General features: G+C 42.0%; 1 pseudogene; it reads left to right on the forward strand.

Moving 5' to 3' along the window:
• Positions 1 to 14,489, forward strand: part of LOC102485799 (CCR4-NOT transcription complex subunit 4-like) — a 66,220-nt pseudogene that overhangs the window by 44,482 nt on the left and 7,249 nt on the right.

The following is a 14,489-nucleotide window of genomic DNA, read 5'->3' on the forward strand; positions in this document are numbered from 1 at the left end:
CTTGCCGGCCAACAACCCCCAAGGGAAAAAACCTAAAAAAAAAAAAAAAAAAAAAAAAAAAAAAAAAACAGCTAAATTGAAAGTATGGAATAAGTAAGTTTTGGACATCTGCTATATAGTATGGTGACTGTAGTTAGTAGTAATGTATGCTTGAAAAGTGCTAAACATCTAGATCTTAAGTATTCTTTTTTTATTTTTTGGAGAGGTTTTTGCTATAGGGAGCGTGCACTCGCCAGAAAGACAAAGAGAAACAGAGAGACAGAAGGCGAGAAATCACCCCCCAGCGGGGATGGCCACGCCACAATCCCTTCTCCTCCATTCTCCTCTTGGGATCTTGGGCACATATGCACACGCGCCCAGCGTGAGTTTAAGCCACCGGGTCCGGGACTCAAACCGCAGTCGACTACATGGGAGTCCAGCGACACAGCCATTATGCTAACTGCTCGTCCCTAGATCTTAAGTATTCTTCACACAGACACACATATAACTATATGAGGTGATGAACATGTTAATTAGCTTGATTATAGTTAATCATTTCACAATGGAAGAGAAGGGATTGTGGCATGGCCATCCCCCCAGGAGTGATTTCTCACTTTCTCTCTGTCTCTCCCTCTGCCTCCAGTGAGCACACATATCCTATAGCAAAAATCTCTCTTTTAAAAAAAAATCACATTATATAACATAAATATATATGTCGGGTCATCAGAAAAATCATGAGATGTTTTCCTGGGCAAAAATGTGTCATGACTTTTCCAATCACTCAGTATTTTTGTCTATTCCTCAGTAAAGCTGAAAAAATTTTAAAAATAGAGTAAAAGGTTGGAAAAAGATGTAACGTGCATGCACTGACTGTAGCAGAGTTTCATGGCTCTGTTAGTATAAGACAGGTCAGGCTCTATGACATAAAGCACTCATCTCTCAGACCTCCAATGGCAGGGCTATCCCTGACTCCGGACTGCAGGGGAAATCCAGGACCATGCTCACACCAAAGCCCTGCTTCTAAAGCAGTACTCCCTGCCAAAGGCTGGGCATCATAAGGGTTCAGTCCTGTTCCTCAGGTGCATGGAAGCCTCTGGATGCTTGAGTTTGACTCCAGGACTCCCTGACAGTTTTATCTGAACTTCCTTAGGATTTCACAGCAATCTAAAAATTTTCCATATCACTTCCCTCCCTCTCTCTCCTGCAGTCATGTTGGGATTGCATGACGGGGCCGCTCCCAGCTTTCTCTCAGTCTTTTCATATTTTCTGTCACCTGAAGTTGGCAAACTGCAGCCCACAGATTAAATCTAGCCTACAACCTGTTTTCATGCTACCTGTAGTCTGAGGATAATGTTGACTTTTTTTTTTTTGAGAGAGATTTTTGCTTTAGGGTGCATGTACTTGCTGGAGAGAGAGAGAGAGAGACAGGGAGACAGAAAGTGAGAAATCACCGCCCAGGGCGATGGCCATGTCACAGACCCTTCTCCTCCATTCTCTTCTTGAGATTTTGGGCATGCACACACATACACCCGGTGTGAGTTTTTAAGGTGCCAGGTCCGGGACTCAAATGGTAGTAGACTACATAGAAGTCTAGAGAGATAACTGTTATGCCATCAACTGGTTCCTTTTTTTTTTACTTTGATGTTTTTAAGGAGACAGGAAACAGAAAGAAGAATATATGCAACAGAAACTGAATGTGGTCCACAAAGCATTTTATACTATCTGGTCCTTTGTGGAAAAATTTTACTGACGTCTATCTTAGTAATGTTTACCTTACTAAAATCCTTGCACATTCAATTCCACCTCGTTATCTTCACCTCAGAGGACCTGAGTTAACATAAGTGATGGTCCAAGGATGGTCTAAGAAAACAGACAGTACGGTGGGGATTTGGGACTGTCTCACTTGCCATGCTACAGGTGAAGAGGATGCCATCCTGGTTGGTAGGTTGGTAGATGGACATTGACCCAACATGACACAAGATGGCAATCTAACTATTAAAGTACGCACTGGTAGTGACTTGGGAAAGTATTCACTTGCAAGGCAACGTTATAGCAGATATGATAATACAGATATTTGAAAATGAAGAAGGGGACCAGCAGGTGGCATAGTGGTTAAGGCACGGATTCCCACATAGCTGACCGTAGTTTGAGTCCCAGACTTGGTGGCTTGAAAGTCATGCCAGGCATGTGTGCATGTCTGCCTACAATCCCAGGAGGAGAATGGAGGAGAAAAGATTGTGGTGTGGCCATCTCCCTGGGAGGCGATTTCTCACCTCCTCTCTCTCCATCTTTCTTTGTCTCTCTTCAGTGAGCATACATGCCTTATGGGAAAATGCTTTTAAAAAAGAGAGAAGAGGAACAATGCTTTCAAAGATAGAGAGCAGGCTGGCTACCAAAAAATTGTTTTGATACCCTGCAGAAGAACAAGTAACTAAAGGCTCTTAAGAAGCAAGTTAATGACTAAATTGGAGTGCCAGAAAACTTTACTGATAGCTTACAAAGAGATCCTTATTGTCTATAGTGAAAGAACAACAACAAAAAAAAAAATCGAGTGGTAGGCTGAAGACTAACGGTAAGAATCACAGAGTCCCAGAGATGGAGGAACTTGCAGTTAAAGCAAGTCTGTTAAATGGATACAGCAGCTCTGTTACATGGATGGATGCCCCTGAGGACACTCACTCTACAACCACATGGAGCCCTCTGTCTGCAGAGGAGAGCTGCCCTTTTCTAGGAAGAACTCAGTTAAAGCAAGTCTGTTAAATGGATACAGCAGCTCTGTTACATGGATGGATGCCCCTGAGGACACTCACTCTACGACCACATGGAGCCCTCTGTCTGCAGAGAGCTGCCCTTTCCTCGGAAGAACTAGAGCACTTCCACCTTGCTGAAAGATGCTGCAGAGGCCTGGTCTCAAAATAGCAGTCTTTGTGCCTTAAGCTACCCACAGCTCCTCTGCCAGCTGCAAGGCTGCTAAGCAGAATTAAATCCAAGCATAACCTAGCTGAGGATATGCTGGACCTGCTAAAGGAGGAAACAGTACACCCAAAAAATGCAAGCAGTATTTGGCATGTGCCAGCAGGAGCCTGGTGGGTGCCACACTAAGAGTAGATTTTGGGGGTACCTGATCAAAGGACCTGAGACATAAGGCTAGACAAAAATTTATTAATTTTGGAGAACACTCTCAAAACTCAAGGTTCCCCACCTTAACAAGGACCTCAAAGGATGGATCAAGTTCACTTCTGAGATAGCTCCTAGAAGTCTGGAAGATAACGTGTTTAACCCTCAGCAAAATCTAAATACCTAAATTGTCCTGGCAAATGATAGACAAAGGAATAATGCAACTAAGGAAACTGAGCATAGAATAGAATAGAATAAATTATGGGCACCCAGAAGACGCATCAGGGGATTAGGTCCCACGGGAGAGCTGAGGTCACAGCATTCAGAGATACCAGGTAGATGCTGGTGTGAGAGGCATCAGCCTCACTGAGAGGTTCATGACGGCTCTTCCCTGCAAGCCAGGGATAGCGGTAGGTGCACAGCCACAGGGCTGGGTGCCTGAATATTCATACAGATGACAAAGTCCTGGTCAGATTATCCTAACAGAGGCCAAGTGGCTACACTTCAACTACCAGTAGCCAGGAGGTCACAGTTAATATGAGCAAGGTCATGGGAGGGGCTTCAGACACAAGAGGTTGTGTAGAGAGTTCATAGTGTCTCTTAGGAGAAAGACAGATGGGCAGCCAACCGTGATAGTGCTTAATAATTTGTTCAAAAAAGCAAGAGCAGAGGAGGAAGAGGACAAGCATTCCAATAAAAGTCACAATCCATTGCTTCATTTCCAGAGCTGACTCAAACTTTTGTATCCTAACCCACTGGTTAAAGATGTGCCCAGGTTCCTAGGAGGAAGGACTCTACCGTGGACAATAGGTACTATAATCATTCCTTTGGTCCTTCTTCAAAGGTAGAAACAACCATTTACTCAAGTAACTGTACACTGGGGAAGGGGTAATAGATATTTCACGGACTGTTAGACACGGCCTGCGTTAACAGTGTAGGTACCGGGAGATGTCGTCATGATCCCTTTGGTAGAGTAAGGGCCTCAGTGGGTCACGTAGCAAATGGAGTTCTGTCTAAAATCAGGTCTGCAGCGAGCCCACTGGGTCTGCAGACCCACATAGTGGTTGTTGACTCAGTCCACCATGCGTAATTGGAATTGAATCACTTCCTAGTTGGAATAAACCTCATTTTGGAGAGTCATTGCTTGGTGGACAATGGAAAATGAAAATTTCTAAAACTGTTCTCCTTACCGCTGGCCAAGAGAATAAATCAAAAACAGTAAGTGTCCCAAGAGCAATGACAGAGATTAGATTACTTAGACCTAAAGCATGCAGGGATGATGAGCCCTCTTACATCTCCACTTAGCTAACCAGTCAGACTCCTTCGGTAGCCAGACAGACCTGTGAGAGTGACCATAGACTATTGCCAACTTGACCAAGCAGTCCCTGGATCGCAGCTGCTTTGCTGGAAGAGGTTCCGCTGCTAGAGCCAATTAGCAAAGCCTCGAGTTCATGGATGTGATAACTATCCTGGCAAATGCATTCCTTTTCATCCTTAATAGAAAAAGAGGACATCAAAATCTTATAATAATAATGCTTTATGTAATAATTTATATTTTTGCCTTTGAGTTATGCTAATTCTCATGCACTCGGTCACGGTATAGTCCAAAAGATTTGGACCATCTGGACATCCCAGAGTATCACCCTGGTCCCTCTTGTCATGATGTCATGCTTACTAAGCAGGACAAGTAAGAGGTAGCTGGCATGCTGGAGGCCTTGGTAAGATATTTCCCGTTTTTACTAACAGTGCATTTGATACCAAAGGTGTAGTGTGTTTTTTTACATCAAAATATCCCGCACCTATCCAGACACAAACTGAGTATATCCTACAACTCAACTCATTCCAGCATTAGCACTGAAGTTAGGGTCAGCCTCTACAGGTTTAAGGGCTCAGTCCCACAGGTTGCCCTTACTTCAGATGCCAGTCACAAGTAGTGGATCCCTGAGTTACCTACACTTCTATCTGACTTGGCTAGATATGGCGGTTCCTATGATTCCCCCCTCTACCCCAGGTTTGATAATTTGTCTCTTCATCTCTGATCTCAAAGAAAAAAGGCAACCCTTACTGGCTTCTTTGAGCTCTGGAGGCAATACATTCCATGCCCAGTTATGATTTCTACAGTCCATACATCAGGTGGCATGGAAAATTTCCAACTTTGGGTAGGACCCTGAACAGGAAAAGATGCCAAAATAGGACTAGGCTGTAGTGCAGTCAGCCCTGTCACTAGGGACACATGATCCAGCAGACCCGCAGGGTGTTGGAGATGTTATATAGTGGGAAAAGATGCAGTAAGGGGCTTTTGGTAAGCTCTGTTCAAATAATAAAACTCAGGTTTCTGGTACTCTTGCGTAAAGCCATGCCATCAGCAGCAGGAAATTACATGCTCTTAGGAAAACATCTCTTATTTTTGGTGTGTTTGAGTCCTAAAAGAGATGGAACAATTGACCATGGAATACTAAGTGACCATCTGGAAATGCCTATAGTACGCCAGGTTCTACCGAATCTATTAACTCATGAGGCCATGAGACCAGTAGTGGTTCATTGTAAGACAGGGGTGGCGTATCTGGGTCGAGCCTGGACAGGCTTGAAGAATGCGTAAGCTTGTGAGCAGGAACCAAGACTCTGTGTCACCAAGCACAGTTGTACCTGTGCCTTCTCTAGCCATGCATCTAGGGATATATTTGTTGTTGGGGGAAGCAGACAGGATCCCATATGACCACATGAAAAAAAAAAAATAAAAAAAAAAGGAAAAGCCCAAGCTTGGTTTATGAATGGGTTGACTCAGTATGTGGATGTGAGCTTAAAATGGGCAAGTGGCTTCATTACTACCATGCTCAGGGAAAAACAGTGGAGAGTGAATCTTCCCAGTGGTAAAGCTGTGAGCAATACAAGTGTTACTCACTTTAGATAGAAGAGAAATGACCCAAAGTGAGAATATATATAAATTCCAAGTGGCCAATGATCTGATTATCTGGTCAGGGGACTGGGAGGAAAAGAATTGGAGTATCAAAGATAAAGAGTCTGAGGAAGGGGCCCAGCAGATAGCATAGCAGTTACATCGCTGGACTCCCACTTGGCCAACCACAGTTCAAATCTCAGACCCAGTGGCTTCAAACTCACACTGGGCACATATGCATGCTTGCCCAAGATCCCAGGAGGAGAGTGGAGGAGAAGGGAATGTGGTGTCACTATCCCCTGCGGGAGGAGGGGGTGATTTCTCACTTTCCCTCTCACTCTCTCTCTCTCTCTCTCTTCCTCTCTCACTCTCTGGTGAGTATAACTCACTCTAAAACATAAGTCTCTTAAAGAAAAAAACAAATGTCTGGGGAAGAGGCATGTGATAGACATATGGGTGATGGCATAAGTGAAGACTTGCACATTCCATGTGGATATCCACCTGAAAGCATCTGGTTAGGAATAAGCACTGAACGACCATGCAGACCAGCATCTTGGAATTGGCCAGTCTGGGTCATCAGTCACCTAGAGCAGGCATGATGGACACATGCACAGAGTGGCCATGCTGGCAGGAATGTGTGAGCCCAACTGCGTGGACCCCACTTAGCAATGGCAGTGTGGTAACCACTGTCTCTGAACATCCAGCAGATCAATTCTGAGCCGATGGTGCAATATACATTTTTCACAGAAACCAACCAGCTATTTGCTAGCGAGGTGACTGCATGGAACCTTTTCATTTTGGTAAGACCAACATTCACCATCACCCAGATGTTTGCCTTTTCTTCTTGCAGAGCCCCGTCGAGCACCACTACCAAAAGGTTATGCCAGAGCCACACTGATGGTCCTGAAAGCCCATGCAGCAAAGCATCAAACCAGGAGACCTACTTCACCTGGACAGCAAAGAGAGAATGGGCCCATGACCATGGGAGCCACTGGTCATACCACATACTGTACCACCCGAAGATCGCCAGCTTTGTAGAGTGCTAGAGTGGCCTGCTCTAAGGTAATGAGCTCTTTTGTCATTTTCACTCATTTGAATGACATTTTCCCATGGGGATGCAAGAAGCAGAAAATAGTGATGTGCAGAGAAAAATGAATGAGGTAATTACACAGAGAGAAGTAGATGAAAGTCTCAAAGCAAAAGAGCCCTGACAGCTCTAGTTTCCAGTCAGCCACAGCCCATGAGACCTCTCTGGTTCCTAACAATGAATCCCACCCACTCAACTCCTACCCCCTTTTGCATAAGCAAAATCCTGATTTGGTTACCATTTAATATAGTAAATTCCAAAGAGGCGAACATTTACCTTCACATGAACAACTTTTTAATAAATAATATGGCTGACCCAAAATGGAAGAGCCTTTCTTATCACTTATAATTTGTAGGTTTAGACAGGCCTTCATCAGTGTGCGTAAGAGATTCCATATATTATAAATACTTGAACTAGATATAACTTCATGGTCCCTTGCCACTTTGAGATCCTTGGACAAATATTTGGAAGGGTATAATTTAGAGAGTAGAACTGTCTCACTATTTGGGAAATAAAAAGTAATGAGTCTCAAAGTGATCGATAACATTCCAAAAGAGAATGTGGAAGAGTGTATAACATTACAGGGGGGGAGTTTGACAGATGCTAGCATTTCTTGGAAAACTGGAACAAAATTTTACAGTGATTTATCTTTATTAAATTAATGCACTACGAATCTACACATTAAGTATTGAGAGTGCATTAAAATATAATAACAAAATAGTAACAAAGTAGCTCTTAAATATACATTCATGGCTGAAATGAAAAAAGATCTCAAAAAAAATGTTTGCAAAATGCTGCAGTTTGCTTTCTCTTGATATCACTGCCAACAGTGCCCTCTAGTGGTAAACTAAGTAGGCAACGAGTGGGGAAAAGTGGAACAACGAGGCAGCCTGTTAAACTCATTGCTAAGATTTACATGAAAATATGAACTTTTACACTTCCAGTTGGTAACTGAATGTTATATTTGGCAAGAAAAGGAGTCTTTACAAACTATCTAGGCATATATCTTAAAGCACAACCATTTCAAAGCCAAGTTTCCCCTGTGGTTTTCCTGAACATACGCCAAACAGCACATGAAAATAACCATCTGTAATGTCTTATTGGGCCATTTCTGGGTCACAACTTCCACTGGATACCTTAAAAAAAAAAAATCTTTCTTTGTCGAGGATGAACTCATTTTTCTAAGCACTTCTTCTTTTAAACCCAATTACCTTCAAGAATTCTAACATTCGACAATGATGACTTCAGCCACTTTTAAGATCTTATCTAAATTCTGAACTCATCAACCAATAAAGTTCTTTTGCTTGGAAATTCTTCAAACTGTAACTCTCAGCTGCTGAAGCAAACCAGTCAAAACAACAGTTGCCGTTGCAGGAATGAAATTTCTTTAACCCTGCCTCAGCAAAGAGCTTCCCCAAGGACCTGCAGCTCAAGGCAGCTTGCAAAGCTTGCTCCCCTCTAATTCAAACCAGCCAACTGCTGGCCCTAGTCCCTGGTTTAAGGTTTCTTTACCACTGCAATTCATTCTTTCTCTCCCCTCCAATCCTCCTCCTATATTCTCTTTAGTAACAATGTGTGTGATTCAGAGAGGAACATAGAGCCTCATGTGACAGCTATGTCTATATGAGAATATTTGTTCTGAATGATTTCAAATAAGGTATTAATACTCTATTCCATGTATTTTTTAAAATTTAAGTAGAAAGAAACACATCTTCAGATTCCTATTCTGTAAGTTGACAAAGGTCATTAGCATTAATATTTATTCCTTTAGAAAGACTGACATGACCACATTCTATGAATGCTAAACATTTCCTGCTTTGCATTGGTAAAAAGGAATCCATATACTAAGATGAAGATGTCTTTTAAGAACTCTTGCCTTCAGAAGAATCCATTGCTGCTAAGAACTAGTCATTTCAGGGAAAAAAGAGAAATGAAACTTTTCTACTGATAATTCAGCCTCCAGCCCTCAGATGTGAGTGGTAGGGAGCCCCTGTAGCCCTCCCTCTGTCTCTGTCTGCCTCTCTCTCTATTTTCTCATTTTAAAAAAATTTTTCTTTTTAAAAATTTTTAAGGTAAAACTGATTTTCTCAAAATTAAAAAATTTATTAAAATATACCAACTTAATGACCATAGTAAGCTATATAGCATCAGCTAGGTGCTGCCTCATAGTATATTCATTCTACTCAGAGTTCCGCGCCTGGAGTCAGACATATACTCACAGATATGTATCAGCTGAACTTGCTATTGAAAGTGGCTAGATTATTTTATTAAATTTTTTGGCTGAACTTGCTATTGAAAGTGGCTAGATTATTTAATAAATTTTGTGAATCAATAAAATGTGGGGGGGAAAAGAATGAAAAACAACTGTAGACACCTGAGATAGTGTGGGAGGGGGTGGGAAATGGCAGACGGTCAGAAATAGGGGTAAAATATATATATACACATACATCTACACACCCACCCCCATATATATATAAACTAGAAATGGAAAATTATTGACGATAACATGTATGATTAAGCCACTATGCAGTATATTCTGGATGAGAAATCACATTTTGTATGCTGTGATGATGCTCAGGGAATGAATGTAAATTAATTAATTTTTAAAAGATGTTTCAGAAGAAAATTACAGTGCACTTCTAACTAGATTCTAACTTTGTCCATATTCTTAGTTTAAAGTATTTTTTGAATTAATAAAATATGGGGGGGAAGGAAAAAAAAAAAAGAACTCTCACCTTTATCAGCCTTAGACAAGTCTCACGAGGCAACCTGAATTTCATTATCGTTTTCTACTGGGTCGTTGGGAAAGTCATAATACATTTTTGCATAGAAAATAAAAGAAAAGTATGTCATGACTTCCCTGAGGTCCTAATATTACCATTCCTGGTATACCAAAAAACTTCAGCTTCTGAAGTGCAGTGACTGGCCTCGATGCCACTGGTTGTACAGTTCAGTTACGTGTTGTTTTTGTTTTCTTGTAGAGGTTTTGGGCACATGCACTTGCCAGAGAGAGAGAGACAGAGACAGTGAGAGGGAAAATGAGAAACCACACCCCTTCCCAGAGGGGATGGCCACACAGCAATCCCTTGTCCTCCATTCTCCTCCTGGGATCTTGGTGAAACACAGGAATCCATATACTAAGATGAAGATGTCTTTTAAGAACTCTTGCCTTCAGAAGAATCCATTGCTGCTAAGAACTAGTCATTTCAGGGAAAAAAGAGAAATGAAACTTTTCTACTGATAATTCAGCCTCCAGCCCTCAGATGTGAGTGGTAGGGAGCCCCTGTAGCCCTCCCTCTGTCTCTGTCTGCCTCTCTCTCTATTTTCTCATTTTAAAAAAATTTTTCTTTTTAAAAATTTTTAAGGTAAAACTGATTTTCTCAAAATTAAAAAATTTATTAAAATATACCAACTTAATGACCATAGTAAGCTATATAGCATCAGCTAGGTGCTGCCTCATAGTATATTCATTCTACTCAGAGTTCCGCGCCTGGAGTCAGACATATACTCACAGATATGTATCAGCTGAACTTGCTATTGAAAGTGGCTAGATTATTTAATAAATTTTGTGAATCAATAAAATGTGGGGGGGAAAAGAATGAAAAACAACTGTAGACACCTGAGATAGTGTGGGAGGGGGTGGGAAATGGCAGACGGTCAGAAATAGGGGTAAAATATATATATACACATACATCTACACACCCACCCCCATATATATATAAACTAGAAATGGAAAATTATTGACGATAACATGTATGATTAAGCCACTATGCAGTATATTCTGGATGAGAAATCACATTTTGTATGCTGTGATGATGCTCAGGGAATGAATGTAAATTAATTAATTTTTAAAAGATGTTTCAGAAGAAAATTACAGTGCACTTCTAACTAGATTCTAACTTTGTCCATATTCTTAGTTTAAAGTATTTTTTGAATTAATAAAATATGGGGGGGAAGGAAAAAAAAAAAAGAACTCTCGCCTTTATCAGCCTTAGACAAGTCTCACGAGGCAACCTGAATTTCATTATCGTTTTCTACTGGGTCGTTGGGAAAGTCATAATACATTTTTGCATAGAAAATAAAAGAAAAGTATGTCATGACTTCCCTGAGGTCCTAATATTACCATTCCTGGTATACCAAAAAACTTCAGCTTCTGAAGTGCAGTGACTGGCCTCGATGCCACTGGTTGTACAGTTCAGTTACGTGTTGTTTTTGTTTTCTTGTAGAGGTTTTGGGCACATGCACTTGCCAGAGAGAGAGAGACAGAGACAGTGAGAGGGAAAATGAGAAACCACACCCCTTCCCAGAGGGGATGGCCACACAGCAATCCCTTGTCCTCCATTCTCCTCCTGGGATCTTGGTGAAACACGCACATGTGCCTGGCGTGAATTTCAAACCACCGGGTCTGGGACTCAAACACAATCAGCCATGTGGGAGTCCAGAATCCTAACCATTATGCCACCTGCTGGTCTCAGTTCAGTTAAATATTTACACAGCCAATTAAGGAGTTCTCTGGGGACTCAAAGAGCAATTGGCAGACAAGTTCACCTATTCCTAGATGAAATGAAAAAAAAAAAAAATAAGATCCAAGGTGGAGGTTTATACAACAGAGCTTCAAGAAATTCATGGGAAAATGGAATTAAAGGATTAGTTTATTTTGATGTAAAAAAAATTAAAATCTATGCCTAGTTGTTTTTTAATAGCAATTTTCCATGAACATTTTGAAGAAACCTTGTGGTACTCCGTTCCCTAGAGTGTGTTCTATAGAACGATTCCTAATTCATTTGAACGTGCCCTTTTTCCTCATTTCAGGAAACCAGGATGAGAAAATACTACTTAGAACATCCTAGTACAGGATATTCTCTGGAAGTTTTTGAATTCAAATTATACTCCTTAAGTTTCCTCAATTCCACTTGCATCACTTCAAGTGCTCAGTAGCCGTACGTGCTGGAAAGTACCGCCCTGACACTCCAAACTCACAGCGCGGTCCAGTGGGCGAGCACTGGCATCCGCCTCAGAACACTGTGCTATTCAAACGCCAGCCCTTTAGAAATTCACAGAAATAGCGCCACTAGAGAAAACGGTTAAGCAGCGCCTTAACCAGATAATCAAAGATAACATTCCCAGCAACGGGGAAAATAGCCATCATGTCCCTCTTGCTGTGCCCCAGGAAAATCACAGCATCTCATGTGTGATATTTCTGCCCAAAATATATAATCTGAATATAATCATTGGAAACATCAGACAAACACAGATTGAGGGATCTCCTGCAAAATAACTGACCTCCACTCTTTAAATGTCTAGGTCATAAAAGACAAAGAAAGGCTAAGAAACTCTACCCAATCAAAGGGGACTGAAAAGACATGACAACTAAATGCTATTCATAATCCTAGATTGGATCTTCACCAGGGAAAAGGATAACTATAAAGGAAATTATTGGGATAATTGATCAAATGAACTGTCTTATATTATAGTGTTATAAACATGATAATGTTTCTTTATTTCAGTAATTATGGTATGGTCATGTAAGAGAAAGTCCTTCATCTTCAGAAATATAAGTTGAAATATTTAAGAGCAGGACCAGCAGTTAGTGTAATGGCTATGTCGCTGAACTCCCACGTGGTCGAACGTGGTTTGCGTCCCGGACCTGGTGGCTTAAAACTCATGCCGGGTGCATGTGCGTGCGTGCCCAAGATCCCAAGAGGAGAATGAAGGAGAAGGGATTGCGGCATGGCCATCCCCCCTGGGGGGGGGGTGATTTCTCGCTTTCTGTCTCTCTGTCTGTCTGGTGAGCGCACGTGCCCTATAGCAAAAACCCCCCCCCCCCCCAAAAAAAAAAGAAATATTTAAGAGCAAAGAAACTCTCAGGCTGTCTAGTGGCATGGTGATTAAGGTGGCTGGATCCCATATGGTTGATTGTGCTGTTCAAGTCCTGGACCCGGCAACTTGAAAAACATGCTGGCCACATGTACATACTTGCCCAAAATCCAGAGAGAATAGAGGAGAGACAGGACTGTAGCCTGGCCATCCCCCCAGGGGGCTTTCTCTCTCTCTCTCTCTCCCCCCTCTCTTTCTCCCCTTCTCTCCCCAGTGAGTGCACATGCCCCATAACAAACTTTGAAAAATGAAGAAGAGGGAAAAAACACTCTTCAGATTCTAATGAAGATGGAGAACACATACCCCGCCCTGCCTCTCTTACTGAATACAACTAAAAACCTTGGAGAAAAATACCGAGTAACTTTCCGAGGACTTGGGGAAATAAATGGTAGCAGGTCGATTGAGAAATGGGATGAGCTTCCTTTTCATAATCTGGTTTTCCTCAGCCTGACTCAAAGGCAACCTGAAATCCAGAAGTGCATACCTGGCACAGACAGAACTTATTTTGAGAAAAGCCCCTAACCTCTATCCCCCAAAGAGCAGGGAAAGCATATGCTGTAGGTCAGAGGTAGTGAGAAATAAAACCCTGGCTCTTTTCTCTCTTTTGTCCTAGCCTCCAGGCAAGCCCACAGTGGCACTCACGCTGTGAGCTGGGTAAATGCTTAAAACTTAGAGGGGAGGGAATCCTTCTCTTTGCCTAGGAAATTCGTAGATCTAAGAGTGTACGGAGAATTCTGTTGCTTTGTCTGCTCTCTGCCCTCTCACAATGTGGTCCTTGGTAGCCACATTTGTGGGGAATGTGTAGCAGACCAGGAAAATTAAAGCAGTTATTATCTAGTCAAAATACCAGGGAGGAGGTACAGGAAAGGTCTACCTGGAGGAATCATGGAAAGAAGGAAGCTGAAGAAGATCATCCGTAGAACTAGGTATGGCTGTGCAGGCGGGATCTGGCCCTTCACAGCGTACAGGAGGCGTTGAGAGCTGATAGAGAGGGTGGGTCACTGCCCTTCCCCTAGCCTGGCCACAAGCACAGATCCAGGGGCACCATGAAGACTTTGAAAACTGGAATCATAGCTGACAGAAGGCAGGGTAGAAACTTACAGCCTAAACTTAAACTTGTGGATTTCCTGCTAAAACAAAAATTCCTAGTAGGATTTTACAAGACTCAGAGATAACAGAATATTTGAAATGTCCAGGATCAAGTCCTTAATTATGCAACATAATAAGAACCAGGATTGTGGCCAGCAGGTGTAGTGGTTAAGGTGTTGGACTCTCACATGGCCAACCGTGGTTCAAGTCCTGGACCTGGTGGCTTGAAATTCACACCAGGCATTTGTGTGCATGCATGCCCAAAGTCCAAAGAAGAGAATAGGAGAGAAGGGATTGTGGTGTGGCCATTCCCCCTGTGTGGTGATTTCTCACTTTTGATCTCTCTGTTTCTCTGGAGTGTACATGCACACTATAGCAAAAATCTCTAAAAAAAAAAAAAAAAAAAAAAAAAAAAGAAAAAAAAACCACAGGTGGGGGAATGGG

This window comes from Tupaia chinensis, unplaced genomic scaffold, assembly GCF_000334495.1.
Source record: "Tupaia chinensis unplaced genomic scaffold, TupChi_1.0 Scaffold000028_1, whole genome shotgun sequence".
Taxonomy (NCBI): Eukaryota; Metazoa; Chordata; class Mammalia; order Scandentia; family Tupaiidae; genus Tupaia; species Tupaia belangeri.